Source organism: Mandrillus leucophaeus, unplaced genomic scaffold (genome assembly GCF_000951045.1).
Source record: "Mandrillus leucophaeus isolate KB7577 unplaced genomic scaffold, Mleu.le_1.0 Scaffold120, whole genome shotgun sequence".
NCBI classification, from domain to species: Eukaryota; Metazoa; Chordata; class Mammalia; order Primates; family Cercopithecidae; genus Mandrillus; species Mandrillus leucophaeus.
Genome location: NW_012100321.1, coordinates 1,690,614 through 1,700,171, shown reverse-complemented (window position 1 = coordinate 1,700,171; position 9,558 = coordinate 1,690,614). Strand labels below are relative to the sequence as shown.

The 9,558-nt window shown below is 47.3% G+C and overlaps 1 protein-coding gene across 1 annotated transcript in view; it reads right to left on the bottom strand.

Moving 5' to 3' along the window:
* The window catches only part of GLTSCR1 (glioma tumor suppressor candidate region gene 1), a 43,448-nt gene that overhangs the window by 9,582 nt on the left and 24,308 nt on the right, over positions 1-9,558 (bottom strand). The window lies entirely within an intron of this gene.

The following is a 9,558-nucleotide window of genomic DNA, read 5'->3' as shown; positions in this document are numbered from 1 at the left end:
GCGTCCCAGCCGCCAGCCCCCACCAGCCCATCCAGCCAAGTCAAGGCAAAGAGACGCCAGCATGATGCTGTGTACCGTGGCTAGGGGCTGATGGCCATGGCACGGGGGCTGCCGAGGATACGGATGGCCACACAGGGACAGGCCTGGGTTCACAGCCACATGTGGACCTCTGGATGCGGGCATGGGAAGGCCCAGACCCCCTTCTAAGTGTCCTGGGCACCTGCCTCTGTGTGCCTGTGTGGCCATGGCTGCAGGCCTACCTGGACGCCACGTGAGCTTGCAGGTGCAAGCGTGCGTGTGTGTGCACAACATACCAGACTGTGATGAAGCCTGTGTCTGCAAGCACACGTGATCTGGTGCTAGTTCTGTCACGCGCACACAGCCACCTCGCCTAAAGCATGTCTCAGACAGAGCGCCTTGCCCCTATGGACCCTCCTCCCAAAGAATCCCAGAGCAGCCACTGTGTAATCAGTGGGCACCAGCTGTGTACCCAATGCTGGGCTGGCACCGTGACGCTTGCTGTCACAGAATTTGCATCCTAGTAACAGCTCATGCTGATCTAACACCAATGGCCAGCCTCCTGCATCCATTTGTGCAATCTCTCCCTAGCCCTGAGAGCAGTAGTAACACTGGACCCATTTCACAGATAAGAAACTGAGGCCAAGGCGCCAAAACTGGTCCAGACTCTCCAGGCTGGGGAAGGTGGAACTGAGGCCTTTACACTGCTCAGTGACTTGTGAGCCGTTTCTCAAAGCTGACTGAGTTCAGGTTTAGATGGCTCAGGAGTTCTGCCCGAGGACAGCCAGTGCCACCACACTCCAGAGCCGGGCCTCTCGGCATGACATCAGATTCACCACCAGATTTGGCCTCTAAGTCCTAGAGCCCTTCCAGCATCCCTTCCAAGCTGGGCCCTGAGTAACTTCTGACAGTTAAAGAACCAAACCAAACCAATCAATCAATCAGTCATCAATCTAGACACCCGAAAGCTTTGCCACTTCTAAGAAGAGATAAGAGGCGCAGTCCTTGGCGCTGTGTACGGCTGGTGGGGCTGCCCCCTGGAAGGCAGCTTGGTCTGGGGACTTTGAAAGGGTCACGACTTTGACCTGGAAATTCCCCCTCCAGAAATCTGTGATAAAGAATATTCGGCTGGGCACGGTGGCTCATGCCTGTAATCCCAGCCCTTTGGGAGGCTGAAGCAGGCAGATAACCTAAGGTCAGGAGTTTGAGACAAGCCTGGTCAATATGATGAAACCCCGTCTCTACTAAAAATACAAAAAAAAATTAGCCGCCATAGTGGCATGCACCTGTAATCCCTTGGGAGGCTGAGGCTGGAGAATCGCTTGAACCCAGGAGGCGGAGGTTGCAGTGAACCAAGATCGCACCACTGCACTCGAGCCTGGGCAACAAGAGTGAAACTCTGTCTCAAAAACAAACGACAAAAAAGAATATTCAAGTACTTGCTCGTGGGGATACCCACTGTGGGAGTATTTACAATAGAGGAGAAGGAGAAATGACTCAAATGGCCAATGGCAGGTACATCGCTGAGTCGGAGAAAAAAGAACTTGCCCACTCAACAGGTTCCAAGGGCTCAGGGAGGTGGCCCACACGTAGCGGCACTCCGATGCTACATGAAATAGGAGAATAATACAACATTACAGGATCCCTGGGCGCCTGGTGAAGTTGGATTATGGACAGTGGATTTGACAACAGTATCATGTCAACGCTGTCTGCTTTATTTCTTTGCAGTATGATGGTTAAGAAAGAGAATGTCGTTGTTCTCAAAGGTTGAAATATTATACTAAAATATTAAGGGGTAGGCTGGCCGTGGTGGCTCACGCCTGTAATCCCAGCACTTTGGGAGGCCAAGGCAGGTGGATCACTTGAGCCCAGTAGTTCAAGACCAGCCTGGTCAACATGGTGAAACCCCATCTATACTAAAAACACAAAAATTAGCAGGGCATGGTGGTGTGCGCCTGTACTCCCAGCTACTCAGGAGGCTGAGGCAAGAGAATCACTTGAACCTGGGAGGTAGAGGCTACAGTGAGCCGAGACTGCACCACTGCACTCCAGACTGGGCAACAGAGTGGGACTCAGGCTCAAAAATAAATACATACATACATAAATAAAATAAAATATTAAGGGGCGAAGGGGTATAATGGTTGCAACTTACTCTCAACTGATTCAGAAAAAAATGTACACAGAATGAGAATGCTAAGGTCAAGGCAAATGCAGCAAAAGGCTGACAATGGGTAGATGTGGGAGGCAGCCACCACCAATCCCCACCTCCTTGTGTTCAGTCCCCTCCCACTGCTGGTCTTTGTGGCCAATAGAATTTGGCAGAAGTGATTATATGACACTTCCAAGATTAGTTATAAAAAGCCTGCGGCTCCCATCCTGAGCATTCTCAGTCTGTTTCTATTGGGTCACTCACTTTGCAGGAAGCCAACCGCTGTGTGTCATGTGCTGCCCCTTGGAGAGGCCCACTGAGGGAACAATTGAGGCCTCCTGCTAATAGCCACACAAGTGAGCGTGGGAGCAGGTTCTCCAGATCAGTGGGACCTTCAGATGACTACCGCCCAACTGACATCATGACTACAACCTCATGGGAGATACAGAGCTAGAACCTCCTAGCTAAGCTGCTTTCAGATTCCTGATGCTTAGAAACTGTGTGAGACATGTGAATGCTTGCTGTTTGAAGCTGGTAAGTTTTGAGGGTAATTTACTGCATAGCAATAGATAACTAACACATCTAGTTGAGGAGTAAAGAACTACTATGAGCTCTCTGTACTAGTCCTGAAACTTTTTATGTGTTTGAAGTCATTTAAACATAAAAAGCTTAAAGATACCAAAAACTTAAAAAGTTTTAATTTCATTCTCATCAAAAGTGCACATGCACACAACCCACAAATTAAGTCACATGCCAAATGACTTACTGGGGAAAATACGTGTAACTCCTAGCACAAAGTTCATCTCTCTCATATATAAAAAGCCTCTAGAAATCACTAAGAATTACAACTGGTGAGAAAAAGGGGCAAAGGATATGATCAGACAGTGCACAGAAAAGGAAAGACAAAAGGCTTGATTATTTCCAGTATTATCACTTGTAATAAGAAAAATGCACAGCAAAACGCACCCCAGGGCACTATTTTTCGCCCTAGGGTACCATTTATCACCCATCGCATTAGAATAAAGCCTATGTCTAGTAAAGACGCTTGCATATACTACCCTTGGGGGTCTAAACTGGCACAATTTGCTACAACTCCAGAGGAATGCAATTCAGCAGTAGCTATCCATGTTATAAATGCACATTTGCTTTGGTCCAGCAAACAGGCTTCGAGGAAGTAAATAGACCTGCACAAATGGGAAATAACAGGTGAACAAGTAGGCCAGGCATGGTGACTCACGCCTGTAATCCCAACGCTTTGGGAGGCTGAGGCGGGCAGATCACCTGAGGTCAGGAGTTCGAGACCAACCTGGCCAACATGGTGAAACCCCGTCTCTACTAAAAATACAAAAATTAGCTGAGCATGGTGGCATTAGCCTGTAGTCCCAGCTACTAGGGAGGCTGAGGCAGGAGAATTGCTTGAACCTGGGAGGCGGAGGTTGCAGTGAGCCAATATCATGCCATTGCACTCCAGCCTGGGCAAAAAGAGCGAAACTGTCTCAAAAACAAAAGCAAAAACAAAAACAAAAACAAAACAAGTGAACAAGTTGTTTCCCGCAGCTTCGTGTAGAATGCCAAAATCTGGATGTGGCCTAATATGCATCAATATGGCATTTCCTGGGGAAATAAACTGTACAAAGGAATACTTCAAGACTCTAACAGAAAACAAGCAAACTCTCTGTTGCTGTCACAGTAAGTAATAATGAGCTCCCCTTTGGGTACAAATGGGAGAGAAACATAAACCATATTTGCACTAGGTTGTATACACACAAAGAACTGGAAAGGGATACAAAAATTAGGCCAGGTGGCCAGGTGTGGTGGCTCACGCCTATAATCCCAGTACTTTGGGAGGTCAGGTGGACGGATCACCTCAGGTCAGGAGTTCAAGACCAGCCTGGCCAACACGGCGAAACCCTGTCTCTACTAAAAATACAGAAATTAGCTGGGTGGGGTGGTGGGTGCCTGTAATCCCAGATACTCCAGAGGCTGAGGCAGGGAGAACTGCTTGAACTCAGGAGGTGGGGGTTGCAGTGAGCTGAGATCCCGCCACTGTACTCCACCCAGGGCAACAGAGTAAGACTCCATCTCAAAAAAAAAAAAAAAAAAAAAAAACAAATTAGGCCAGGCTCAGTGTCTCATGCCTCTAAACCCAGCACTCTGGGAGGCTAAGGCAGGAGGACTGCTTGAGCCCAGGAGTTCAAGACCAGCCTGGGCAACAGAGCAAGACTTTGTCTCTAAAAAAAAAGAAAAAAAGAAAAAAATTTTGATGATTGTACCATGTGAATAAAATGCCTTATTTAAAAAATGTTTTAAATAAAATTGGGGTTGGGGGGGTTAAACAGAAACTCTATACCAAAATGTTACAATATTTATCTTAGAAAAAACAAAGTTAGGCCTGGCATAGTGGCTCACGTCTGTAATCCCAGCACTTTGGGAGGCCAAGCCAGGTGGATCACTTGAGGTGAGGAGTTCAAGACCAGCCTGGCCAACATGGTGAAACCTCGTATCTCTAAAAATAGAAAAATTAGCCAGGCATGGTGGAATGTGCCTGTAATCCAAGTTACTTGGGAGGCTGAGGCAGGAGAATTGCTTCAATCCGAGACAGAGGTTGCAGTAAGCCGAGATCATGCCACTGCACTCCAGCCTGGGCGACAGAGAGAGAAGCTGTCTCAAAAACAAAAAATAAAACAAAACAAAGGAAAAAAAATTTTTTTTTTTTTTTGAGATGGAGTCTCGCTCTGTCACCCAGGTTGGAATGCAGTAGAGCAATCTCAGCTCGCTGCAACCTCTGCTTCCCAAGTTCAAGCAATTCTCCTGCCTCAGCCTTCCGAGTAGCTGGGATTATAGGCGCACACCATCACGCCCAGCTAATTTTTGTATTTTTAGTAGAGATAGGGTTTCACCATGTTGGTCAGGATGGTCTCAATCTCTTGACCTCGTGATCCGTCCAACTTGGCCTGCCAAAGTGCTGGAATTACAGGTGTGAGCCACTGTGCCCGGCCAGAAAAATTTTTTTTTTACTAACTGCTTCCACACAGTGGTATTATGTGTGACTTATTTTTCTTCTTTGTTCTTTTCTGTATTTTCTACATTCCCTAAATGAGTTCAAAATTATTATTATTATTTGGTCTTCAACTGCTGGCCTCAAGTGATCCCCCCATGTTAGCCTCCCAAAGCAAAAAAAACTACCATATGAGTAGATTGTTCACCAAGAGATTCCCTCCTTCTTCTCCTTCCCTTTCTTTCTTTCTTCACAAATGAAGTTTCGCTATGTTGCCCAGGCTGGCCTCAAACTCCTGGGCTCAAGTGATTCTCCTGCCTCAGCCTCCCTCCTGAGTAGCTGGGACTACAGGCATAAGCCACCACACCCAGCTTCCAAGAGATTTCGAGAACCCCATGTGGAGGCGGCAAGATGCTCAACTTCACACATAATTAGAGAAAAGCACAGGGGGTGTGTCACTTTCTAGCCTGGCAAAGAGCAGGCCAGCTGCTAATCTCGTGTGTCGGTAAAGCTGCAGGACCAAGCGAAGCCATCACTGGCATGAACTTTTTCAAAAAGGTTTAGCACTTTCCATAAAATGGCTGGAAAGCTTATCCTTTGCATCTAGCAATTCTATTTCTAGAAATTTACCCTACAAGTACTTTCATACCTGTGTGCAAAGCATGGATGCAAGAATTTTTTTTATTTTTATTTTTTTTGAGGCAGAGTCTCACTCTGCCACCCAGGCTAGAGTGCAGTGGCATGATCTCAGCTCACCACAACCCCCGCTAGGCTCACTACAACCTCCGCCTCCCAGGTTCAAGCGATTCTCCTGCCTCAGCGTCCCAAGTAGCTGGGATTACAGTGCCCACCTTCATGCCTCACTCATTTTTGTATTTTTAGTAGAGATGGGGTTTCACCATGTTGGCCAGGCTGGTCTCGCACTCCTGACCTCAGGTGATTGCCCGACTTGGCCTCCCAAAGTGCTGGGATTACAGGTGTGACCCACCACGCCAAGAATATCTTATAGGAGTTTCGTTTGTTAACAATGACAAATAAACCACCTGAAGTATTCCTGAAGGACTGAATAAAGAAATCATGGTATGTCCATATCACAAAACACAATAAAGACATCAAAAGAAAGAGGCAAACTATAGCCCACAAGCTAAGAATAGTTTTTACATTTTTTTTTTTTTTTTTTTTTGAGACAGAGTCTCGCTCTGTCGCCCAGGCTGGAATGCAGTGGCCAGATCTCAGCTCACTGCAAGCTCCGCCTCCCGGGTTTACACCATTCTCCTGCCTCAGCCTCCGGAGTAGCTGGGACTACAGGCGCCCGCCACCTCGCCCGGCTAGTTCTTTGTATTTTTTAGTAGAGACGGGGTTTCACTGTGTTAGCCAGGATGGTTTCCATCTCCTGACCTCGTGATCTGCCCGTCTCGGCCTCCCAAAGTGCTGGGATTACAGGCTTGAGCCACAGCGCCAGGCCCGTTTTCACATTTTTAAACAGTTGAAGAAAAAAAAATCATAAGAATACTATTTTGTGACTTGCAAAAATTACATGAAACTCTAATTTCAGTGTCCTTAAATAAAGTTTTATTGGAACACTCCCGTGCTCATTCATTTGCATACGGTCTGTGGCTGCTTTTGCGCTATAACAACAGAGACCATATGGCCCTCAAAAGCCTGAAACGTTTACTATTGCCTCTTTATAGAAAGCTGCCCGGAAAAATAAACAAATAAATGAATAAAAATCAAATTAAGCAAAAAGAAAGTTTGCCTGGCTTCTTTCCCTTCATAGCTCTTTCAACATGCCCAACTCTGTTCTAAAACATTTTAATGTTAATATACATCTATTAATTTACAGATATTAGTTTATTTAACCCTCACAGCTGTACGAAGTAGCCGCTGTTCCTATCATTCTCATTCTGCAGGCAAGGACACCGTGGTACAACAGAGAGGCAAGCAGCTTGCTGAAGGTCACAGGGCCTGTAAGTGGCCAAGTCCTATTTCCTAACTCCCACATCACAGCAATCCTCCCAGATGGTGGTTTGCAAAAAAAAAAAAACCCAAAAATAAAAACACACCCCTACACATAGTAACCATTGATAATGGCTGAAGTCATCTTAGGGGGTTGTGACCAGCACTTAAAAAGAACAGTGGAGGCTGGGTGCGGTAGCTCATGCCTGTAATCTCAGCACTTTGGGAGGCCAAGGTGGGCAGATCACCTGAGGTCAGGAGTTCGAGACCATCCTAGGCAACATGGTGAAACCTCGTCTCAACTAAAACCACAAAAATCAGCTTGGCATGGTGGTGCACTCCTGTAATCCCAGCTACTCGGGAAGCTGAGGCAGGAGAATCGCTTGAACCTGGGAGGTGGAAGTTGCAGTGAACCGGGATAGTGCCGCTGCACTCCAGCCTGGGCGACAGAGGGAGACTCCATGCCTCCCCGCTAACCGCAGAAAAAAACAGTGGAAACGGAATAGGAAATATTGATGTGTACCACACGTTATAACTTCTGTTTCAGTGATATGTGTATATATACAAATATATATATGTAGGCGTGTCCTGAATGGTGACATAAAATGAAATTCTTGTGCCGGGCATAGTGGCTCACACCTGTAATCCCAGAACTTTGGGAGGCCGTGGTAGGCAGATCGCCTGAGGTCAGGAGTTCGAGACCAGCCTGGTCAACATGAAGAAACCCCGTCTCTACTAAAAATACAAATATTAGCTGGATGCGGTGGCACGTGCCTGCAGTCCCAGCTACTCGGGAGGCTGAGGCAGGAGAATCGCTTGAACCCGGGAGGTGAAGGTTGCAGTGAGCTGAGATCGCGCCACTGCACTCCAGCCTGGGTGACAGAGCAAAAAAATAAAATAAAAAAGTAATTCTTATCCTGGGTAGTGGGTCAAGGAAAAAAAAAAAAAAGATTTGAAAGCCAGTGCTCCAAGATATGTTGCTAAATAAGCAAAGCCAGATGCAGAACACAGTCTTTGCATTTCTGTTTGTGTTAACACAGGGAAAATGTGCGTACGGGCGCACACACACACACACACACACACACACACACAGAGGCTGCCAAATCCATCTGGGTCCAGAGATCAGAGTTCCGAGTGCAGGGGTTGGAGTTCGGACAGTAAGAGAACCACTACTTTTACTAACAGTAAGAATCATCCAGACTGGGAACTGCTATTCCGTGCATTCCTGCATATACACAGGATAGTGGTTCTCAATCTGGATGATTCTATCCCCGCCAGGGGACACTTGGCCAATCACCCAGTCACACACCCACCCATGCCATCCATCCGTTCGTCCATTCAGCCATCCATCTGTCCATCCACTTGCCCATTCAACAAACATTCATCGACCACCTTCTGTCATGCTGGCACTGCTGCAGACACAGCTACTGTGGAGACTCCTATCTTGTGCCTCCCCGCCTCTGTATGTGACTAAGAGTCAGCTCGGGTGCACACCTGACTGTGCGCACTAAGCATCCTTCTCAAAGGTCATCCACGTGGCCAGGCACAGTGGCTTACCCCCGTAATCCCAGCCCTGTGAGAGGCCAACGTGGGAAGATTACTGAGCCTAGGAGTTCGAAACCAGCCTAGGCAGCATAGTGAGACCCCATATCTCCCCCACAAAATAAAATACAATAACAGAAACTTAACAAAAGTTGCACAGAATTTTTATGTTGACTGTTCCAAAATAAAATACAAAAAAAAAAAAAAAAAATTAGCTGTGCGTGGTGGCACGCACCTGTAGTCCCAGCTACTTCAGGGTCTGAGGTGGGAGGATCACTTAAGCATGGGAGGCAGAGGTTGTAGGAGCCAATATTGCACCACCGTACTCCAGCCTGGGCGACAGAGCCAGACCCTGCTTCCAAAAAAATAAGTTCAGCTACAGCATAATTACTGTAACTGCTAACAGTAAGTGTCTGTTCACTGAGCACTGGCTCTGTGCAGTGCCACCATGTCAGGTCACTGGCCTTATTCCCATTTTAGATGCAAAAACCATGCCTCAGAGAGCTCCACTAAGCAGAGCTGGATTCACACCCAGGTCTGGCTTTCTCAAGACTTCAGGTGTCTCCAGCAGTAAGCCCCCAGGGTTTTAATCCAGGCCCTACCGTTTGCGAGCTGGGCAACCTTGGGCAAGCTAATTAATCTCCCTTTGCCTCTGTTTCCTCACCTGCAAAATGAGATGCTGCCACCTGCGTGGTGGAGGTTGTGAGGTTTAAATGAGAGACTGCTAGGCTGGGTGCGGTGGCTCACACCTGTCATCCCAGCACTTTGGGAGGCTGAGGCGGGTGGATCACCTGAGGTCAGGAGTTTGAGACCAGCCTGGCCAACATGGCAAAACCCCATCTCTCTACTAAAAATACAAAAATTAGCCAGACATGGTGGCGGGAGCCTGTAATCC